Source organism: Aricia agestis, chromosome 18 (genome assembly GCF_905147365.1).
Source record: "Aricia agestis chromosome 18, ilAriAges1.1, whole genome shotgun sequence".
Lineage (NCBI taxonomy): Eukaryota > Metazoa > Arthropoda > Insecta > Lepidoptera > Lycaenidae > Aricia > Aricia agestis.
This window is the reverse complement of record NC_056423.1, coordinates 5,077,059-5,102,465: the sequence shown is the minus strand read 5'-3', so window position 1 is coordinate 5,102,465 and position 25,407 is coordinate 5,077,059. Positions and strand designations below refer to the sequence as shown.

The 25,407-nt window shown below is 37.5% G+C and overlaps 1 protein-coding gene across 3 annotated transcripts in view; it reads right to left on the bottom strand.

The window, feature by feature from the left end:
• LOC121735849 overlaps positions 1 to 25,407 on the bottom strand; it is a 274,574-nt gene that overhangs the window by 246,186 nt on the left and 2,981 nt on the right. Inside the window, exon 1 of one of the 3 annotated variants that reach the window (XM_042126805.1) lies at positions 6,279 to 6,297. The exons of the other annotated variants lie outside the window; for them this stretch is intronic. The gene's annotated coding sequence lies outside the window, so the exon portion shown is untranslated. Of the gene's footprint in view, positions 1 to 6,278; positions 6,298 to 25,407 lie in introns of those variants that run through there. 3 annotated transcript variants of the gene reach the window in all.

Here is a 25,407-nt window from a genome sequence, read left to right as displayed (position 1 = left end):
ACGGTTCGGAGTTAACGGAGTAGCGGGCGTCATCTAGTGATTTTATAAGATGACTCTAAAGAGGTTTTACAAAACTCGTATCAATTTTGAGAGTGACAAAGTGTTTTTGAAAACTTTATATAAAAGTTTGTACATTTACTTTTTGTCACATTCATATTTAGATTGAAGTAACACAAAGTTTTTTGCAATTCATCCAAGTTTCACCAATATAAGAGAAATTCCAATTGCAATAAAAATTTAAAAGATTTTTACAAGAATTACATAATACATATAAAAATTTTAAGGACTAGATGACGCCCACAGCTCCATTGCGCCAAACAAAACTCGTTTACCGCGCAGGAACCGTACAATTTTTCCGGGGTAAAAAGTATCCTATGTCCTTTCCCAAGACTCAAAGTATCTCCATTGTAAATTTCAGCAAAATCGATTCAGCGGTTTGGGCGTGAAGAGGTGACAGACAGACACACTTTCGCATTTATAATATTAAGTATGGATTGTTCGATTTTGGGCGCCATTTCATTGACTATATATAATAGCACCCTCTATTAAATTAACAAGGGTAGGACGGCAAACGCCGAAAATATGTCCCCGTTTTAAACAATGGGACCATAATCAGAAGCAATTGGTAGTTTGATCACGCCTGAGCGACCCTACAAAGAGCTCACGCTGTTACAGAACCCTCTCGATTGAAAAGTGCCAACCCTAATGAACCTGCTATTGTGACACAACCAAAAATGAATCTTCCCCTTAGAGCATAGAGTCCAAATTAGTTTGGACAATCCTGTGGAATCGAACTTCGAAAATTCTACCCTAATCACGCAGTTTTAAGGTCCAAATTCGATTGGTTTGTGTATCTAAATCCAAAAACTAGATCTCATACTGAGAACAATACCCTTGCGAAAATTATTTAAGGCCTCACTTTCGCTAGATCGCAATGATAGATTACTGAATCTATTACCTAGGGGCGTTTCTAAGCCGATAGCAAAAAATCCTCATTAGATCTCCGCTTTTACTGTCAGTCTATGCCAGTGTTTATCAACATGTGGGTCGCGAACCCCTGCGGGTCGCGACTCGAGAAACGTCCGTAGCGGGCCCGCCAGAGGTTTACATTTTAGTAAAATTGAGATTTAAAAAAATATTATAATGAGTAGGACAATTTTAACTTTAAAGGATAATTCATCAACATGACGTACTTGATGAAAAGGCGGTGGTCGCGAAATATTTGTTCATACCAGAGGGGGTCGCATAATAAATAAAGGTTGATAAACACCGGTCTATGCTTGTTAATAGATTGCCAATTAAATGTAAAGATATGTAATTAAATGGTGTACCTGTTAGAAATACTTTGCGATGTGAAAACGTTTTGTAAAGGCTGTACTCGGAGTCGGAGGCAGTTAATGACAACTTTGATTTAATGACAAGTTTCAGAGAAAATATGTCAAGTGTATGTCAATATCTTCCTCAAATTAAAGTAAAGTAGTCATTAAATCACTCCGATTACCATTAGTACAATAAATAGGCTATTTATAAATGCGAAAGTGTGTATGTCTCTTCGTGTAATTACCTCTCTTCACTCAATTTCACAGAAATCTGGCCCCTTAGACAAAGTATCTTTCGTTAAAAACGATGACGAAATTCGTTATCAAAATGTATGCGGTTTGACATAAAGCATCGCTAAATGACATTCCGCTTGCGAAAACTAATGTCAAATCCCATACATTTTGATAACGAATTTCGCCATCGTTTTTAACGAAAATGACTTTGGCTATGGCCTTTGGCCCTTCAGCTAAGAAGTTTTCTTTATCGCTTCTTTATAGAATCGCCGATCAAGACTCCATAGAGTAGAGACCTACGCGATTGATAGTATGAAGTTGACGTTCAACTGGTGTAATGTCCATTACATACATTTAGATCGGCCATTCTATAAAGAAGCGCTAAAGAAAACGTAACTCAAACCCAAAGGGTATGAAGGTACTTGGATGCTCCAACCAAGAGCATCAGGAAAAGAATAACTAGTTTTTGTCTCAGCAAAAACTGATCTGTTTTCGTAAGTTAGTGAACTTAACCTACATACCTTTGTTAGTACTGATCAGCAAATCATGCGAAGGTAGTCTGAGTCATCAGCTCGTTATAAATAATCAATGAACTCGAGCAATGCATTTTTCCTTATTCTACCATCATCAAGGTCTGCCTGCCTTGACACTGGCAGTTGATTACTATATTATGACGACATATTACATCGACAAGTATTCCTAGCGCAAAATCACAATAGACATAACGACCAGTAGTTCGACTGCAAAGAGACGGACAGGTTTCAATATCTGTCAAATTCGTCGGGTTTCACTAGGATTATGAACGGAATGTGCCTCGCGCTGGCTGATATAATTTATTTTTAAATATTTAAAATAAAGATTTCAAAATTGGATTCTGACAATTTTAATCGCATGTGCCATAACACAAACAACAATACGACCAAAGAGGAACACGTCCAGCGAATATGTCATAGTTTTTAAATTCGTAGGTAACAAGTTAACAACCCTAGCGACGATTTTCGTCATAATACGTCAAATTTAAAAATTTCAACATCAGTTCTAAGTCGGCATACTCTATCATTCTGTCTACTCTGGCAAAATATAGTGACTGCCTTAGAAGCAATCATCTTAACAAACCCTAGAGTAGCCCACGAGAAAAGAAATTTAAAGGTATCTATCATGAAGACATTCTTGGTTCCTGCGGGATTTAATTACCGGAATACAGGCACGTGTACCTACTTTTGCCCATCAATCCCCAAGCGGCAGCCGGCTGCTGCATAACAATTGAAAATCTATTGTGTCTGCGATACCCACGATGCAGGTGTTAAAGTACTAGGCCAAATAATTAATTTGGTTAACTTTTTGATTTGAGGATTGGTGATCTTGAAAGCAGGTTATTGTTATTTGCGGGCACGTACGAAAGAGACAAGCAGCAAGTGTGTAAGAGAGGCAAAATATCAATGGCAATTCTCTCTATCCGGCGACCATACATAGGTAATCTCAGTTCTTACCGTCATGGCGACAAAGAAGATCTCTACAATCTACATCACCTGGCATATGTTTCCGTGTTTATATATAAACCTGACATACATATCCGACAAGAAAACATGCAATTATGATAATGAGAAAATTTTCATCACAGAGAAAGCTCACTTTCTTGCACGGGAGATGTCAACAAAACTTAGAATGTACCTTGTAATTGACACTAAAGAGGAATTTGTAATTAATATGACCAATTACGCTTTGACTTGTAAACGTAAATGAAAGTAAACTTGTAAATCAATCCGATCAGACCTATCGCGGCTTCTTTTGAAGTGGAAAAATTATAGGTTCCCGCGTGAGAAACCAGCTTTACACCCAAACCACTGAACTGATTTTGCCGATATTTGGTATAGAGAGATAAATGTATATCTATACCAAATATCATTTAATCCCAGAAGACGACATAGGAATTAGGATCCTTTATATTATCCTAAAACTGGTACGGTATAGAGCAGGCGCTCCCAAACTTATTTTGTCTACTGCCCACTTTAAGAACAAAATTATATTTTAGCACCCCATTTACAATGAATCCAGATGAAATATATCACCCCCAAGGCTCTACACAACGCCCCCACCGACATTTTTGTGGGTCCCACACCGCCTCCCCCTTTAGACCTTCAGCGCCCACAAAGGGGCGTTATCGCCTATTCTGGGAAAGGCAGGTTTAGAGCATTAAACGAATTTTGGTACAACGGAGTCGCTGGCGTCACATAGTGTAATAAGTTATGTATATAATAAGTAGTGTACTGTATGCTTATCTACATACCTTCGCACCCACCTAGTTTTTCCCAGAAAAACACTGTTACGAAACTTGGGAGGTTTATTTTTCTTATCTTAGAAAGTGTTTGCACTAAGGAAGTTGTTTGACTATCCATTCTTGGATGAAAAGAGAAGCAAAGTCGGTTTTGTCCTTTTCTAACTTCTGAGTTAAGAATATGTGGCTGCAGAAGATTGTAAGATCATGCCATGACATATTTTGAGATTTATTGTAGTTGTTCAATGTTCATCCATCCATAAAGAGGGGTAAAATTAACTAAACTGCGTACATTTTGGAAATTATAATGATCTACTAATTACCTATGCAAGAAAATAGATGTCCTTCTCAAAATTAACCAAAAATTCATATGAGGGTAGCTCTTTATGCATTGCGAAATCGCCAATATAAAGAAAATTTTTTTTGGGAATTTCAGCCATCACTTTACACTTAAGTGACTCTACTTGCTCTATCTAATTTGGCCGTAAGTCTGCCAATAAGGTGCATTTTCCTTGCTTTTCCGTCTTACTAGGTCTCATCGTTATTAAAATGATAAATTATGACACCATCTCATAATTAGCTGTGTTGCATCAGAGGATACAGGTTTTATGATTAGATACTGTAACTACTAATTATGATGTACCTACAGAGGTCTATATTATATCTAAGTGTACCAGTATCGTGGGTTCCTTGTTACTTTATTTCCATATTTTACTGTCTCCTACATTTTTAACATCTTCAAATAAAGTATACAATGTTATAATACGGAACCCTAAAAAAGTGGTTATACTTTGGTATGTGTATGTGTCCCTTATACAAAGTTAACTGTGAAAATAGCAGCTGTGAAAGAGCAACTTTTTTTGTAATCTACATGGGTAAGCGCCCCAGCGTTATGAATTTACTCATACAAAAGTTATGGACAATTTCTTTGAAAGAGTTACTTTAATTTCCATGTTTATATGAGAAACCTTAGATAAATGATTGGTCTCGCGCGCGCGGTCGTGGCGCGAGCGCGAGACCAATCATTCATATAAGTGAGAAACGTTAAACGCCTCAACGCCATACAAAAATTTAAGTAAATTTTCGGCGCTGCTATTTTCACAGTGAACTCAATAATACAAGGGACACAGTATACTTAATACCCTAAGAGCATGTTTCACTACTTCCTGATAAGTGACGAATAGGCTATCCACCAATTAACTTGACAGATCAAGCATGGAAATATGTCAAAAAGTTGTGGATAGCCTATTCGGCACTTTATCAGGAAGTGGTGAAACAGGCCCTAAATATCACTTTGTTTTGCTACATCCCGTATTTTTTTAGTTTCTAAATTTATATTTTATTTCTATAATTCACTATTATTTAATTACGTAACATTAAAACAATACTATTTTCTGGACAAATGAAAGTTGTTGTCGGTCAGTTTAACATCACTAACGACCTTTTTGTTATTTCATGTGAAATTGTTGTAATACTTGTAATATTAATTTCTCTGAATAATGACCTCTTAGGCACCATACTCACTAACCGTGTTGTGGCGCTACCAGACTTTTTTGAAAGGGGTCAAATTGATGGTGGAAAAGTCAAAGTAATCTATGGTAGCCATAAAGTTAATATACCTAGCGGAATAGAGAAACAAAGGCCTGAGCAAGAGAGATGTCACTATCAGTAACATTGTGTGGTAAAAAGAGACATGTGATACATGACAGCAGCACTCTTTGTTTGACGTCCAGTCGGCATGTGCCATACGTTCACAATTTAATCTCATAGAAATCATGTTCAATCATGCTTGTGTAAGTGTACGTACACATATTTTTCCACACAGATGAAACCAATATCGGTTTCGTTTGACAGTTCGAGATTGTTGCTCTATTCCGCTAGGTATATTAACTTTATGGTAGTAGCTTAATTTGTCCATCTGTCTCAGACTCCATCACCAAAATCCTGTTACTGAAGCTGAAAGCTCGGTTTTGAGGTAGGATCAGTATAATAACTACACTACAAAATGGTACTACCATATTTATACCAGACCAACGCGGCAACGGTAAAATATATGATTGCTCAAAATTCAACAATTCAGTCGCTTGACGATTGTTTCAACCTATGTCAAAATGCAGTTTTGCTGTTTGAAATTATCTGGACTGAATAAAAGCTGTACAATGTTAAAGTAGCCGGAGGCTTTAAACGAAACCGTTTGAGACTCAAACGATCGAATCAGAATGCTGCATCCTACTCTAACAACGTCATTTCGCGTTTGTTAGAGTAGGACGCGGCATTCTGATTGCATCGTTTGAGTTTCAAAACAGTTTCGTTGTACGGCCCCTGAATCGGGATACAATAATAAGCAAACCTTGGTAGCGCTATCACTGCCCCAGTGAGCAAGTGCCTTAATAACTATACCGATGACAGTAGACATGTGAACTTTACATAAGTATTGTTAAACATAATACCTTACGTGACCATTAAGATGGGTGTCCCAACTAGCAAGTACCTGCAAAGAAAGTACATTATTAGTGTACATAATGACTACTTACATAAACTAGGAAATTATTTTTATAAGTGGGAAGTATCTTTTTATTTGTCTCATAATAATCGATATTATATTGTTTTTTTTAACGGGTAAAAGGGAATATAACGCTAAAGTCAGAGCAGAGGGCGCCACTATCACATGTGGTAAATTATCCGCCCAAAATCCGACATGCTGCACACGTCATAATATTATGAGAACATAAATAATCCGACATGCTGCACACAGCACACGTCATATGAGAACATTGGCAGAAACGTTTTATACGTGGGAGAGCCATGCTTCGGCACGAATGGGCCGGCTCGACCGGATAAATACCACGTTCTCACAGAAAACCGGCGTGAAACAGCGCTTGCGCTGTGTTTCGCCGAGTGAGTGAGTTTACCGGAGGCCCAATCCCCTACCCTATTCCCTTTCCTACCCTCCCCTATTCCCTTCCCTTCCCTACCCTCCCCTATTACCCTATTCCCTCTTAAAAGGCCGGCAACGCACATGCAGCTCTTCTGATGCTGCGAGTGTCCATGGGCGACGGAAGTTGCTTTCCATCAGGTGACCCGTTTGCTCGTTTGCCCCCTTATTTCATAAAAAAAAAAAAACCTTGTCAAACGTCGAACAAAGCTTTTTGTTTACTGTCTGTGCTGGTGCTGCCTCTATCCTGAAAACACTGCAGTACTTAATAATATATTATTACTACCTGTCCCGGCAAACGTTTCTTTGCCATATAAAGTATTTCGCCCGTATTATTTTATTGAAGTGACTAAATAAGTATGTCACCATGGCAACGTCCATCGCTACCCCGTCGCACAAACAATGATCGCCGTCAGTCTCGAGTTGTAATAATTTACGATTATTTATTCAACAAATGCATTATCGATATAAAAAGTACCCAGTAGCCGATTCTCAGACCCACTGAATACGCATATAAAATTTGGTTAAAATCAGTAAAGCCCTTTCGAAGGAGAGCGCGGCCTAACATTGTGACACGAGAATTTTATATATATAAGATTGGGCACAGACAGGAAGTCACTTTTTATTTGTACCAAAATACTAAAAAAAAATTCGGCAATTCCGCAATTCGTGAGACAAGCGCGTTCAAACAAAAAACTCTTCAGATTAAGTGTTTCGTTATTTAGACCAATTAAGACTGTGCGATTTTTAATATAGCGTTTCGAATCAAACCACTATTACATAAAATATTTAAAAATGTTATCCAAACCAGTTTACTATGTCCTAGATAGCGGCATAGTGGAGTGAATTACAAAATTATACTCGGATAGACCTTATCGGGTATTGGGGCATTAAGCTTATTATTTTTCACTTAAGCTATAGATAAAGCTGGGTGGGACCATAATGGAGGTAGCGGTATCTCAAAGTTATAGCTGGGATAAGACATCGCTTGCAGTTATAACCGCTATAATAATGATCTATTTACAAAAAGTAGAGATCGCCCAATGGTCGAAATTCGACCTTAGTTTCAACGACATTAGGACTACTACCTATATTTTGTAAACAAATATTGATTTTATCATATTTTTTTCAACTCTTGTCTCTGGGACTCAGCTGATCTCAGACTGGCCGTGTAAGCATTGTCTAATAGTATCTCAGATTCGATAAAAATAACTATAATCCATTTTCAATTTGTCACCTTGTTTTCAACAGACTTCAACAATAAATAAGAGTATAATTCATATGTATAGGCTTGTCACTCAAAAATCTGTCATTTTTTCTAGTGTGTGTGTTGTAGTGTGTGTAATGTTTTATTTGTTAAAAAATGTATGATAAAAGTATAATTTCAAAATAATATTAGCTCGATGCACTCCTTCGCCATATAAACTATAACTGTGCACATTCACCTACGTTTACCCATTTTTCGTCAAAAGGGATACAAAGTTTTTGGCTCACGTATTAATATATAGATATTTTCTATGTTTTTTACTTCCGTTGTATGTCATGTCACTTTTATATATTTGCTGTATCTAAATTTATATAAGAGCGATTTTCCTGTCACGAGGATAATCGCGCGAGTTGCCCGCATTACAGGAAAAACATCTGAAATGAGGCGGGCACTTTCATGCGGACCTGGGGCCGTACCACGAAACCGTTTTGAGCCTCAAACAATTGTACGAAAATGTTGCGTCCTACTCTAACAAATAAGAAATGACGTTGCTAGAGCAGGACGCGGCATTCTCATTCGATTGTTTGATTCTCCAAACGGTTTCGTAGCAGGCCTACAGATCCGCGCTCGGCAAATAATCCGCATGACAAAGGAGGCGCCTTTAGGTGGTAAATCATCACTAAGGATCAACAAAATATATTGACAATCGTTAAATATCTTTGCTAAAAGTTTCATATCAAACGACAATTATTATGATATGCCTATGGAATGTCAGACCAACTTATATTCAAAGAACACTTTTTGTAGTTTGAGAGATAGATAGAAAGGGCACGAAATTGTATACGTGGGAGAGCCATGCTTCGGCACGAATGGGCCGGCTCGACCGGATAAATACCACGTTCTCACAGAAAACCGGCGTGAAACAGCGCTTGCGCTGTGTTTCGCCGAGTGACTGAGTTTACCGGAGGCCCAATCCTCTACCCTATTCCCTTTCCTACCCTCCCCTATTCCCTTCCCTTCCCTAGCCTCCCCTATTACCCTATTCCCTCTTAAAAGGCCGGCAACGCACATGCAGCTCTTCTGATGCTGCGAGTGTCCATGGGCGACGGAAGTTGCTTTCCATCAGGTGACCCGTTTGCTCGTTTACCCCCTTATTTCATAAAAAATAAATAAAAAAATAAGCATTGCACAATTAAGTAGAATTGTGGTTCAGTTATCAATGTGTTTGCATAGAGAGTAAGGGCCTGTATCACCACTTCCTGATAAGGCTATCCACCAATTAACTTGACAGATCAAGTATGGAGAATCTGTCAAAAAAGTTATGAATAGCCTATTAGGCACTTTATCAGAAAGTGGTGAAACAGGATCTAAGAGTTATAAGTACATATTTTAAATACAAACACATTCAAGACTCGATACAATCAAACAAATTAAGTCGCAATTAACAGTCGGTTCCATCTTTTCTCAATAACACATAAACATCGTTAGATCTTCTGTCGGCACATCGTTCAAATGCATTTAGCTAGGGTTGTCTCAAATATGTTATTTATTGGATTTTTTAAAAGTCGGTCAAAATGATTTAATTACGTTGAAGACTTAATTGCTATGTGACTTTTCATTGCTCAGCTGTTTTTTTAACTTTCGCAAATGGCCATAAAAGTTCCCTCTTTACTGCACAAAAGCTGTTGCCAAAATGCTCAGCAAAGGCCACCTCCAAAGTCTTCTTGCAAATATTTGTCAATTTATTTCTTGTTAGTTGTTACTTCTTACATTGCGTGAATGTGACAGCATACCCTTATTAGGTTTGAAACCTAATAAACTGAGAATAAGGCAAAAATACCAATTTAGATGTAAAAAAAAATACATTTAACAAGCATGGTCATGGACTGGCGCTATTTATTTCTTGTTAAAACTGGGTGTTTTGATAAAACTACAATGTACAGCTTTACGGGTCAACATAAAACGCACAAAAGCGGTATAACATTTTCTACTTTGCGACAACCCTACGCCTACAATGCCCAGCCCACACGGGTTTGTATACAATACGCCGATTGCACTTCACACGTTTAGAACTAACCGGCAAATAATGTCCGGATTCTGACTGAAAGTTATCTATTCACTAGCGTGATTTGCTAACGACAAAATATTAACCAACTGGGCATTGTAAGATTGTGCCGGTCATCCACAAATTACCACAGACATGTATCAAAAACGTGTCATTTAAAAAAACAACTCCATATATTATAGAATACACTGCATAGTGGCATGTATATGTTATACAAGTGTGTATAACACAAGACTAGTGCATATTATAATAAAAAGAACATAATTTAGTTTGGTGGCAACGCCTACTCACAAACTGACCAGTGACCATAGATATAGAGAATGGGTTGACTGGCACGGCTGGCCCTCTTAGTTCTTACTAATAAAGATGTTTTAAATAATAAAGTCCTCCTTATCGATTTCGGTGACGGCGACCCCAGAAATTATGGATCAGGTACTTAAGAAGGCGAGACATATTAGGCTCATGCCTTAATATGTCTTGCTAGACCGAACTTGGTTTCAAATGTCCTATCACAAGTGCTACAGTGACTTTTCCACGATGACAGAGACAAAGTAAATTATCAGTAATATCAAAAAGGCTCCCTTTTTATGGAATCGCAATTCGTAGTCTAGTTCCTGAGATTTTTGACAGGACGTTATGTTTTTGATAACTTTCATATTTGGTAAAGTTTTGACTTTAACCAATCAAAAGCAGACAAAGTGCTGTCAAAAACCTTAGAAACCGTACATTGGAGAACGAAACCTGAGCAATGCATTGTTGACCAATTTTAACATGTTACGAATTACGATTGGCTGCAGAAAATATATAGTTTGTAGAGACTAGAACGGTCAATCCCTTTTCTATATCTATGGCAGCCCTTTGATTGATAACAGTGGCATGTAATGAAGTTCATTACACGTAATAATACAGTAACGATACAATAACACCAGACATTAGATTTAATACAGTCGTTGAACTTGACTTATTTGTTTAGTTTTTTTGGTCGTCAATAACTATTGTGTGGTTGCACTTACAACATAATAGTTGAATTTTTGTACGCAGACAGAATGAACTTAATAGTATTTACCTAAACTAAAAATTATAATATTTGACAAGGCGACGCCCGCAATTCCGTTGCGCTAATATTCATTCATCGCGCGGGAACCGTACTTTTTTCCGGGATGAAAGGTATCCCAAGTCCTTTCCCGTGACTCAAAGTATATCCATACCAAATCTCAGCAAAATAAGTTCAGCGGTTTGGGCGTGACTCTTCACGCTACGTTACAGACCGAGAGACAGTTTTCTCTATCTTCAAATAGCTGTAAAGTGCTCCCAAAGTGATAATGCGCATAGAAATTTTCGTAATTTTCCGGCAACGGTCGTATTTCCCGAGCGTCGGAAGTCGTCGCTGCAAGCGCTGTTTTAAACTTAACTTTAAGAAAAACAGCGCTTTGCAGCGACGTAGAGGCGCCTGACGTTGCTTAGACTTTACCACGGTAACGCCGCGATGGCTTCCCGATGAGTTATAGCACTTATTGTCGGACCGGCTATATGATATTTACTTCTATTATCTTTTAACAAGGTGCAAAATGCAAGTTTCATAGATTGAGCGAGCGAAGATTTCCATGCGCATTATTAATTTGTAGGGTTGCCATCACCCAAATTCCCTTCGCCGGTCAGGCACGACAAAATTCCCGGACATTTGGCCGAAATGTGGTTATTTCTCCGGACACCTCTTAAACAGTATTTACGATAACGTCTTGCCAATTTTTTCTTTTCGAACAAGAATTTGTAAAAATCTGACTAACTCAAGTCCGTGCTAGAAACCGTGTGTATGCTTAGCGAGTTTTTATCTTTCGTTAATTACTGCCTGGTTAAAAAGTTGGATTTCTCTCAGCAAAAGTGTCCGGATTTAAACCGGACACTTCTTCATTTCAAAAACCCGGCCGGACGCACCCCGGACGCCCTTCAAACTAGGACAAATCCGGGGAAATCCGGACGGATGGCAACCCTATTAATTTGGGAGTACTGTACGTGCTTCTCTTCTTAAAAAAACAGTACTTATTTCAATACAGTGTACCTTTACAATATAATATCAATTACATACATAAAAACACAACTCTTACGAAACAAAGCAGAACAATAAATAAATACGATACACTTTGGAGCCCACCCATGCGTCCACATTTCTCCAAGAATTATGTATTTAATATGAAAATGAAAATGATGCAACTTATGTCGCAATAGGTTAAAGAAAGTTTAGGGCTTAAGGGCTTGACAAACACCAAATTGTGGGTGTTAAATGGAAAGGTCTGGCCAATAAAGACATATTTTACCCATCATACAAATTACAAAGTTTTGGCGTCGTATGTTTATTGTTTACTACGGTGAAAGAGATCATCTACATCACGTCACACAAAATCAAAAAAAATTTGAACCCTTATGTCAAGCTTTCTAGGGTTCCGTACCCAAAGAATAAACGGGACTCTATTACTACGACTACGATGTCTGTCCGTCCGTCTGTCTGTCTGCCACGAAATTATCTAAGCCAGCGACAGCTAGACAGTTGAAAAACAAAATGGTGGCCACCCACCACCCATACAAAAACGCCATTTTTGCTATCGTACGCGGGTCCAACTCGCAATTCAGTCAAAAATATAATCGGCCAATATTTTTTCTCATACCTTTAATATTATGTATTATGGTCAATGGTCACGTTTGGGATGAGATTCTATTGATTATATTCGTCCACCTTGGACGTGTAATGTCTAGAAAGCATACAGCAATCAGCATATATGTGACAAACAGATCAACTTTCGATTTCAATACGACATTTTTCATATTGTCACTTTTCTATACACGACTTCCTTCCACATGTGTCATGACAATCAGTGAGTCATACTGACATTGATATCGATCTACATTCAATTCAAAGTATGATCATTTTCTTGGAATGTTTGGGGTGAGGCGAATACGAATTAATATCATCATCATCATCATAGTGTTTCAAACAGCTTGGGCCCCCTGGAATTACGCCGAGATGTTGCTTCACTCTGCATCCTCTATCGGATGTATCACGGGGAGTGCTCTGAGGAATTGTTCGGAATTATACCACCTGCAACTTTTCGCTATCGTCCCACGCGAAAAACATACCATCCTCATCACCTTGATGAGTGGCAGTCTTCCACAGTGCGTTTTTCGCGTAACTTTCTGCCGCGCACTGTAAAACTCTGGAATGAACTGTCACCAGCAGTATTTCCGGACCGATACGACCTGCAAACCTTCAAGAAAAGAGCGTATACCCTCTTAAAAGGCCGGCAACGCACCTGCAGCTCTTCTGATGTAGCGAGTGTCCATGGGCGACGGTAGTTGCTTACCATCAGGTGACCCGTTTGCTCGTTTGCCCCCTTATTTAATAAAAAAAAAAAACATGATGATATCATCCTATTGCCGTCTACTGAACGAGGGCGAATACGAAATATAGAGGTACTTATCGAATAAAAACACCTTATGCTTAGAGCCTGTTTCACCACTTCCTGATAAGTGCCGAATAGGCTATCCACTACTTAACTTCACAGATGAAGTATGGAGAATCTGTCAAAAAAGCTGTGAATAGCCTATTCGGCACTTTATCAGAAAGTGGTGAAACAGGCTCTTATTGGATAACTTTTATCATGGAGAGGCTGCTGAGCTGCAGACCTACGGCAGCACTCAAGAGTGACTGACTACTTAACTTTAATTTAATGAGTTTAATAAAAACGTAATAATATTATTAGTTATATAATTAGTAATAATATTATGATCTTCATTAAATTAAAGTTATCATTAAATATCTCTGATTGCGATCGATAAGTAACGATTAAACTCTCAACGGATATAAACTTCAATAGCGCAATTTTAATTAAACATTTACTCAGCTCCCATTCAGTCAAGTGCCAATTTAAAAGGAATTGTGTTAATCTAATCTGTATTAAACACTAACTAAATCTATATTAGACTTGTTTAAATGTAAAATTATTTTTTAAGATTTATCAGTCATTAAATTATAATCGACATAATCATAATTGTTCGTAACTGAAACAATTACCGTGCAACGGCGTTTAAAAATTAAACATAGAAACTAAACAAAGTTTAAATAGATACCATAAACCTACTTTCACAGTAAAGACAAACAAATAGGCAGTTTTTACGGTAAACCTTGTTAATTACTTCATATTATAATGAGCCTTATATGACGTTAACTAAGCATTGTTTATAAAACATATGCAGTTTTGGTATGTTATGTTAAATCTTTGTGATGTCGAGCGGAAATGGTACTCCACATTTCCGTTATAAATGCCGAAAGTAGGTAATCGTAACAGATTTACTCTTACATATCGCATCTTAGTCTTATCTAAAAAGTTAAGGCATGCATAAAATACTGGAAATTGTATGAAGTCGGGAATAAGGTTAGCACAAGTAGGCGCATGTATAGCACATGCGCATAGTAAAAGGAGGGGAAGTAAGTTATCTTCATACAAAGGCACCGCGCGCGGCTTGTATGTATGCGCCATAGTATCAATGCGTCGCCACGTACGGCACACAACAAAATCTCGGCGGTACCAGCGGGGCTAAAATGGTCGCTTTGAAGAATCATGATATGAATCATAATATGATTCATTTTTCTAAAATCGCAAAATGCAACACTGCTTGCAATTCATTTCTGTATTTTTGTACTGATTTGACATTTGTCAGTTTGACAGTTTTGACAGTTCATTTGCTGAATTGATTGAGAGGAATTGCTAAATGTGACCATTTTAGCCCCGCAGCCTAGTAAAACTGGCCGAGATTTTGTTGTGTGCGGTACGTGGCGACGCATTGATACTATGGCGCACACATACAAGCCGCGCGCGGTGCCTTTGAATGAAGATAACTTACTTCCCCTCCTTTTACTATGACATGCGCGTACATAGTACACATACAAAGAAATTGATAGGCTGATGGCAGACCTACATAATTTGGACAGGTTATACATAATACACATACCTAAGCCTACTCTTTCTTACGAAGTGCATGTATCTCAGCACTTTCTCAAACAGCTGATATTTGTGCCATTACACTCTACTATACGACGCCCGCAACTTCGTTGCGCCACAATTCGTTCATTGCGCAGGGACCGTACATTTTCCCGGGACAAAAATGTCCTCTCCCGGGACTCGAAGTATATCCATACCAAATTTCAGCAAAATCGGTTCAGCGGTTTGGGCGTGAAAGGGAACAGACCGACAGAGTACAGACAGTCAGACGAACGGACAGACAGACAGACAGACTTTCGCATTTATATTTGGTATGGATTTAATTTCCATGGTATTTCTCAACTGTTTTAGTAACTTTTTTGGTGCTCGGCCGCAAAACAACCTCTACAAAAACTAAATCTTTTTTTTTTTTATGAGATAGGGGGGCAAACGAGCAAACGGGTCACCTGATGGAAAGCAACTTCCATCGCCCATGGACACTCGCAGCATCAGAAGAGCTGCAGGTGCGTTGCCGGCCTTTTAAGAGGGAATAGGGAAGGGTAGGGATGGAAAGGGAAGTGAAGGGAATAGGGTAGGGTAGGGAATAGGGGATTGGGCCTCCGGTAAACTCACTCACTCGGCGAAACACAGCGCAAGCGCTGTTTCACGCCGGTTTTCTGTGAGAACGTGGTATTTCTCCGGTCGAGCCGGCCCATTCGTGCCGAAGCATGGCTCTCCCACGTAATTTTATTATGAGCGGAATGAATAATTTTATTCTTTCTCAGTAATCTCTAACCGCGATCAGAGATACGCAGTCACAAAAACAAACAAAAACATGCGTTATTGTATATTATACGTATCATTTTTGTCTGTATGCTTATGTAACATACTGTAATAATCACTAGTAATAGAAAGGTAGAGTACCTAGTCAAAATTATTTTTCGTATTTTATTTGCATTTTAACAATAGGTTTTACTAATACCTTACCATACTTTCAATACATTTTTAACCTACTTCCAATAAAAGAAGGTTCTATGTTCAGCTGTAGACTTTTTAATGATAGTCTTATTATTATATATCAGATTTTAGTTACATAAAATAATTATATCGTAAAAAAATACACACAATAAACAACTAGGCGCTAGTAGTTCGTGAGAATTTTGCTCTTTTTCTTCGCTCCAATCTCAGAACGCTCCAATTTTCGCACCGTGATGCTATCTAGCCGAAAGCCTTCCTAGATAAATGTAAGTTAACAATTTTTAAAATTGAACCAGTAGCTCCTGGGATAAGCGCATACAAACAAACAAAGTAACAAAATCTTCAGCTTAATAATATAATTAACAAACTCTTCAGCATTATAAATTATAATATAAGTTAAGATTAAGTTATGTAAGCATAACAGTAGGAAGCGAATTATAATTAGAAAAGGAAATTATATTACAAACGGTAGAGCACGGAAGAAAGCGCCCTTACACACAATGGCTTTCAGATCGTACGGTCAGATTCCAGTTTCCCCGCTCATACTAATACTATCAAAACGCTTTGAATAGACTAATCTAGAATAATACAAGTAGGGTTTTTTAGGGTTCTGTAATCAACGAAACTTGGTTGACTACTGTACCCTAAAACGGAACCCTAACCAGCTGATTTTTTGTATATTGGTAGGTTAATAGTTATACAGGGTGTAACAAAAATAAGTGATAATACTTTAGGGTGTGTACGTGTTCCTTGTAGAGAGTTCACTGTGAAAGTAGCAGCGCTGAAAGACGAATTTTTTTTTCACTTTTGTATGGGGAAACTCGTGACGCTCGGGCCCTTGCCCATACAAAGTGAAAAAAAAATCTTTTAGCGCTGCTACTTTCACAGTGAACTCTCTACAAGGAACACGTACACACCCTAAAGTATTATCACTTATTTTTGTTTCACACTGTATAATTTAAGAGTAACCTTGTCCTACAAATAAAACAGTCCATATTTTAGGACCATCAAGTCAAAGTATGAAATCCTTTCTATCTCTGTTAGCTACCACTTTCGAGATTTTTCGAAAATAAAAATGTTGTTCGTCTTATCAAAATGTAGCTACTCACAAAAAATTTGCTTGTTAGTAATCAAAAAACAAATTGTTCTAGGGCGTACTATTACTAGCGAGGACATTCGCGACTCCGTTGCATCGCGCGGGAACTCTACATTTTTCGCAACAAAAACCTCACCCATCTAAATGGGTTTAGCCTTTTCAAACGCTCTATTTGAACGCCATTGCACCTAACCAGTCAACGTTACAACAAAATAGATACAGTTTTTATAGTATTACGTAACGCGACAAAACTATCAACTTAGGTAATAAATTATTTACAGTTCGACCGCAGCGTGTATGACCTACATAACGTACTACGTGGACTAGTCACGTATTAACGGTTACGACAATTACGGTATTGTTCGATACTTTACGTTTTGTTCACGTTCGAGGATTTACACGTGTTTTTCTACGAACGTAATTTTTGGGGTCTAATTTGCATGCCTCTAAAGTCGCTTCGAATGCGCTATCTTACTCGTGCGTAACAGCATAGGTGCACCTGAGGGCCTCAGAGGTTTAATTCTGTGTGACACTGACTCATGTGCAGCATGTGTTCGAGCGAGTGAGATAGCCAGCAATCGAAGTGAAATTCGAGTCATAAGAATATGCACCCTTGGGGCCTGCGATCTAGTTCGATTGCAAGGATGATTATTTAACTCTAGTTTTTTCCTCAACTAAGAAAGCATAAACTATTAATTTCTTCAACCGTTCTAACTCGATACCACTGTCTAACGAAAACTGACGGAAATAACAATCGAACTTCAAAAAACTGTTATACTTTATAACTTACAGATATCATTTTGTTTGGATCGGAAATCCAGGAAGCAACGAACCATAAAATTAAAGATTCAATCAACTTTATGAATTATCTCACAATTTATACAACTCAAGTCGTAAAATAAAATAAAACAAATTAGCCGAGAAGTTTTAATTAACAACGAAGTCCCACGGTTAACACTGCATCTACATTAGCATACGAACTTGGTCTCTTGGTTTACCAGAAAAATACCTCTAAACGCTTAAAACCTTACACATCTACCGTAAACAAGAATGATTCTAAAAAAATCCTCCTTTTTGGAAGACATTTAAAAACTACGAGTATAAGTAGGTACCTATATTATGTAAGGTTTGACGAAGTTTTGAAATAAAAAGAAATGGATTTTATATAAGCCAGACGATGAAGTATGTAGGTTACAGCTTACAAGGTTTGTTTTATATGGGAAAAATGAGTAATTGCCCGAATGTTGTAAAATGTTAGTTATCCACTTGTGTCTTCATTAAAATAGTCATAGACAAAATAATAAGCGCCGGACAACGCTTCAGGGAACATTCAATATGTTCCCGAAGTGCTGTCGAGCGCTTTATTGACAAACGCGTAATGATCACAAAATATTCTGTTAACGGTATAACTTGTGGGTCAAGTGGTCATCCCACTTCTGACAGCAGCTTTATGAATCAGTTGATTGCGCGGATATCCGCTTCTTGTATGGACATCAAATCACTTGCTCGATTCATTCATATCACATGGAATGTATGAGAAATGTCATGGATATATTTTATCTACTGGTATTCTACGGATCAAACCACGAGTGAAGAGACGAAACTCCATTAAAACAAATTGGGAGAAAAATTATGCAAATTGTCTCGCTATTCGAGGTACTTACTTCTCTCTGCGAGTCATGAATAACAACAATACCTATTATTAAATAGAGAACGCACTTGACTATTAAATACCCTTAGTACGCCGCACATTCATACGCCTATATAATAATAATTAATAATACGAAGGTGTATGTCAATCTACAGTCCTAGACCTATTCACTCTTTATCCGCTGAACCGATGTATAAATGGTTGTAAACAAATTTCACGCAAGAAAACTCCTAGTTCCTTATTATTCTTAGGTAGGTACTCGCGGGAAGTAACCAAACACCAAAACATAGTTCTTTTTTTTTATGAAATAAGGGGGCAAACGAGCAAACGGGTCACCTGATGGAAAGCAACTTCCGTCGCCCATGGACACTTGCAGCATCAGAAGAGCTGCAGGTGCGTTGCCGGCCTTTTAAGAGGGAATAGGGTAATAGGGGAGAGTAGGGATGTTAAGGGAAGGGAATAGGGGAGGGAAGGGAACAGGTTAGGGGATTGGGCCTCCGGTAAACTCACTCACTCGGCGAAACACAGCGCAAGCGCTGTTTCACGCCGGTTTTCTGTGAGAACGTGGTATTTCTCCGGTCGAGCCGGCCCATTCGTGCCGAAGCATGGCTCTCCCACGTATAAAATAGTGGTATCTAGTAGTATCTTATAATAGTTTCTAAAATATACGAGGGCTGCTATTTATATATCCGGAACTGGCCACTTACAAGAACAATATTTAAAAAGTAATTACAACATTTGAAAATAGAACTCTTTGGTTGAAGAATACATTTTGTTTCATGTGACTGTCAATTATTTTTCCATTGTGGCGTCATTTTGAAAATTGCGTGTCTTCATGTGCATTTGCCATGGATTTAACGCGTGAACATTTTCGTGCAATGATTTACTACGATTTTCGGCGTGGGCTAAATCAACAACAGTGCTTTATTCAACTCACCGCAACTTTTGGAGATGAAGCACCATCAAAAACCACTGTTTATCACTGGTACAGTGAGTTTAATCGTGGGCGGTCTATGCTCACGGATGAAAATAAAGAAGGTCGCCCAAAAACAGCTGTTGTCCCACAAAATATAGATGCTGTGCGGGAACTAATAATGCGTGATCGTCATGTTACATATCGCGAGATAGAGGCGTCCTTAGGCATAAGTATGACGAGCATACATAAGATATTACACGAACATTTGGCTGTAAAAAAAATATGTTCGCGTTGGATTCCGCACAACTTGACAATCGATCAAAAACGGGCTCGTGTCGATTGGTGCAAAAAAATGATAAAAAAATACAACCGTGGTACGTCAAAAGCCGTTTATAATATCTACACAGGTGATGAATCTTGGATCTATGCATACGACCCCGAAACTAAACAACAGTCAACGGTGTGGGTGTTCCAAGATGAGCCGAAACCAACAAAAGTTACTCGTGCAAAAAGTACTTTGAAGCAAATGGTCGCCTGTTTTTTTGGAATTAATGGACATGTGGCTACAGTGCCATTAGAGAATCGTAAAACGGTTAATTCTGAATGGTATACGACCATTTGTTTACCAGAAGTCTTTGAAGAAATAAGAAAGGACAACCGACAACGCAGAATCATATTACATCACGACAATGCTAGCTGTCACACCTCAGCTGAAACAACTCAGTTTTTGGAGGGTCAAAAGATCGAATTGACTGGTCATCCGCCGTACAGCCCTGATTTGGCACCTAACGATTTCTTTTTATTTCCATACGCGAAGAACAAATTACGTGGTCAACGTTTTTCGAGCCGCGAAGAGGCTGTTGATGCGTTCAAAATGCACGTTTTGCAGATACCTCAATCAGAATGGAAAAAGTGCTATGAAAATTGGTTCCAGCGTATGCAAAAGTGTGTCGATCATCGCGGCGAATATTTTGAAAAGCAATAAAACCATATTAAATGATATATGTTTGTTTCTTTTTTTAATTCCGGATACATAAATAGCAGCCCTCGTAAACATAGTTCTTATAGTAGTTTCTAAATATGTACCTAATTAAATATATTTCGTATACAGCGTGAATTTGTGGTGTGAAAACGAGGCCATATCAACCAAACCTAAGCAGATTATATTATTAAGCTCATTTACTTGGCTAATGTTCAACCACGTAGTGAAATTTGATCAGAACGACCCAATCTAAAAGGTAAACCAGGTTCTAATTACAAAAACGTAGAACTATTTCCTTGAGTAATCAATTCACTTATTAGATCAAAAACCGCTTTACTGATTCAGATGAAAATTGATATGGCTAAGCTTTAGGAGTCGTATTGCATTTTGTCGTATAGTATCAAACAGTGAGGTTGGATAAAAATAACAATAAAGAAAGAGACAGATAACATTAATCATTACAATATCCATCCCAGACGTTGTAACAAGATAGGGTTCAAGCAATTATTCGCAACACCGGACGAACCGTCACGGCCCGCGCACCGGAAAGGGCTGGAGTATTGAACTTCGTCATATCGACGATTACTAATGAGAAAGAACGCTATGACGCATCTAACTGCTTGCAGCTTGGTACATCTAATTATAAGCTATAAAGCTTATAAATTCAAATTTAACAGTAGAAATGAGAAAAAAAAACATAAAAAGATTTTAAGGGCGAATTGGCAGATATTATTAGTTGAAATTTTATGGCAACGATAAAAGGCTCACTCATGCAATTAATATTATTTTGGAAGTGTGTCTGTGTGACTGTGTTACCTCACCACGCTTTAAGCGCTAAAACGTTTCTGATGAAATTAAGTGTGCCCGGGAAAGCACCAACATTGCGGAAATCTAGTTCTGAAAAAAACGTAAAAGCGTATAGGTAAAATAAATCGCACCTAGTCGACCTGCATTATGATTTTAAGGAACGCCCCTTGCGTGCTGACGCCCGCAAATTTAATTACAACCTCCAAGCTCTACCATGCAGCTTAGGCTTTATGAAAAATTAGCCGAGCCCCGCGGTGTTACCCGCGGTTTTAGTGACATTATATAATAAAAGACTATGAAAAGTACCAATAATAGGGTCAAAATAGTTTATGATAATGATGATGATGAATGTAAGTTGCATAGTAGCATATGCTTTCCGTTCTTAAAACAACGTCGAAACTCCCAAACTTGTATCTATAAAGATTCAGGAGTTCTCTCAGCACCTTCTAAACCATGTTATACATTGGTGCAAAATCTTACTTTTTGGTAGCAAATGCTTATTAGAATACTGCTCACGAAACCGAAGTCACCACATGTTTCCATATAAATTTCGAGGAGTTTCCTCGATTACTTATGGATTCCTTCATCAGGTCACCACTTTTATGAATATGGTACCAAATTCGGATGATAACCTATACACCAAAGGAAGTCGGTTAAAATTGTAGCCTATGTGTTATTCTGATGTATAAGCTACATTATTGTAAAGTTTCATTAAAATCCGTTCAGTAGTTTTTGCGTGAAAGAGTAACAAACATCCATACGTCCATACATACATACATCCAAACTTTCGCCTTTATAATATTAGTAGGGAACCAATTTCGCATAGCACAATGTGAGTTAACAAAAATCAATAGCATGCACCCTATTTGAATTCACAATGCAGTGTTTCAACAAAGCAGTTACCTTCCCAAATAAATATGATTCAACGTAAATTGCCGTACAAATAACAGACACTGTTAAGTCAAAACAAATTCAATGCTAATTCGCATATTAGGATAATTATTTTAAATTAGTTTACTGCATTTGCACATAGCTGGCAATTCGCTAAATTGACAATTTTCAAGGTCAGCAGAGGAAAATTGCGCAAACGTTCAGGGAAGTGACTCGCAAGCATCCTACTTACGCAACTAATAAAGTAATTAGTATGAAAATCTCCCGTCTCGCTCTAACAATTGTTACGTCGCATATACCACCGTTATACGAGACAAGTCAAGTTTTATAAATCTTCGATTTCGTATGTATAATTTCTAAATTGGTTTATAAAATGCCATTAATTTTAAAAATGCTAACTTTCTGTTTATACAAAAAAAAAATATTTTAAACGTTAAAATTAAATACGTTTATTACACTACAGTTTAATGCAGTTTATGTAGGCATAAGAACATAATATAAAATGCAGTTAATAATATTGTTTTTATATCCTTTTTATTTCATGAAATAACTGAGGTCAAAAATTTAATGGCTTCCCATAAACTGATGACGTTTTGATCTATCGAGGGTAGAAACTAATCAATTTTCTAGCATTACGTGGATTCCCTTAATAACATAAGCAGAAGGGCGTTAAAGAAATAGGGAGCAGCCCTGCGATAAAAACTTACTTATCGCTACATCTACAAATTGATATTGGTAGGATACAATTATTTGAAAACCCTGATACTAAACCAGAAATCAATAATACTATAACAATGAGTGAACGTAATGAAATAGATTTAGATACTAAGAAACAAACAGACGTTCGAATTGAGCGAGAAATAGACAATCTTCTCTTCACAGCACCGTAATTCAAAATAATAGCAATAATAAATTTGTAGGTAGTAATTGTCAAGTCAGGTGTATAGGAAGTACAGCTGGCCTAGAATCCCACATTAGCTGGAATAGATAGAATATAAATTTATAGAGCTTTTGAAATTGCTAGAGAATGAAATAAACAAGAGTTATTTAATTGCAGTTAGTACGAAAACTTTCTTACAATGAAAACGCATTTATAAGAGCTTTTGTCAACTTTAGAAGCAACTTGAACCAATTAATGACTTTTTCTAAACATTTACTTAGCTGACTATTTAATTATTTTAATTTAGATGGGGCAAAAAATATTAATATTATTTAAAGCAGACAGCCAACAAATGACGCATTTTGATTAACTAATTACGACAAAATATATCCTCCTATGATTTAACGAAGACTTACAAGGAAATACAATACCTCTACATATTACAAAGTGATTTAACTGCAAGTGCTAGTTCTGTAAAACTAATTACTGGAGCCCACAATAATATTACAGTAATGTATAGTCAATGTCTCGGTCGAGTCGTGTTTATAGCATTGTAACTGAGAGTTCCTAGGGTCATGGGATTTAAATCTAGCCATACAACGCTTATATGATGAATGCGAATACTCACGTTAAGTTATAACGGGATCCTCATATTGTAGAATTAAATAATATTGCATCTTTGAACAGATTATACTTAGGTAATAAAGCGTGCGATTTATGGTAACATAAAGCTAGCTTTAGCATGTCCGTCGGGATCCCTGAGATCATATCAAAGGATTTTCGTGGTTGGATACCGCTGTCGATCCTGGCGACAAAGGAGATAGTGGTGGGAGTGTGAGAAGATCGATTTATAAAAAATAATAACATAAAGCTAATATTATCTGTGAACTGATTAACGATAAGTTACTAACATCCAAGAAAATACCAGTGAAACTAAGTAGAAATTACCAAGCAAACCCTGTATTTTAGATACTGTCAAGTGCAGCAGTTATCGAAACGATCTCTTTGTCTGATATTCGACGTGAGAAAATCTATGCCAGAATCCGCGAAGGTCAGCATCAGATACGAAATATGATTTACAAGCTTTTGGCTGACAAGTAAAAGTATTCATTTTCATTTTAGTTGGAGGAAAGTTAAGACTCACGATCAGTCCGCCCATGTCGTGAGGGGTCAAGACAACAAATAACAGACAATGCTGGAGCTCGGGTCAAACGTTAATAGAATTAGAATATTCGAATCGTTGGATTTTATGTTGAAAATTTTATCATGATCAAATCTTTTTTTTTTTTATCTATTTATTAAACGGATTTTGTCGGTGACCGACTATGCCACCCATATGAAACAAAATATAAAATTACAACATAAGATACTTAAATACTACTTACAATAAAATCAAAATATATGTCTAGTAGAATTCGGGCCTCTCTTGAATTAGGCGAGGATAGAAAACTATTACAAATTCCTATGTTTCCTTAAATATCATAACCGAGGCTACTACGTCGAGATTCGCCCCGACCACACTCCATCAATTCATGTTGTACATGTTCAGACCCTGTAGACAAGTGGCAAAGCGCTAACGCTATAAAATGTATGCGATTTGTCATAAGTCATCGCTTCGCTAGCGAATACTAATGTCAAATCCATACATTTTGTAGCGCTAGCGTTAGCCTTAGCGTTAGCGTTTTGCCACTTGTCTACGGGGGCTGGTGTTCCACATAACACACAATTTGGCGAATCAACCTTACCCATCTTAAATTTGAAAACGTTTGATGGAATGTGACCGGAGCGCAATCTAAACATTGCTACTACATCTTTTCTCGGCATAGATAGTCTGTCAAACCAAGGGTAACGAGGAGGCTCCCATGATCAAATCTTCAACAACCCTTTTTGATGTTTTCTTTAAAGTACTTTATACTAATTGATCCTCTTAAGGAGAAATCCTATAGGATCTCACAGAACCCTAAACGGAGTACGAAATATTAACGGACCTAAAATGTTGTAATCTTAGACGACACATTTCTCACAAAATTTTCCACATTTTCACATAGTTGCTGTTCCTTGACATTTTCTATAGTACACAAGAAATATAATAAATAAGGCATATTTAGCCGATTTCGAATATGCTCTCGACCAAACAACCAAGACATCTAGCAATCTAGCAATACGCTACGCTCATTTCATAGTATCGTTAGATTTTA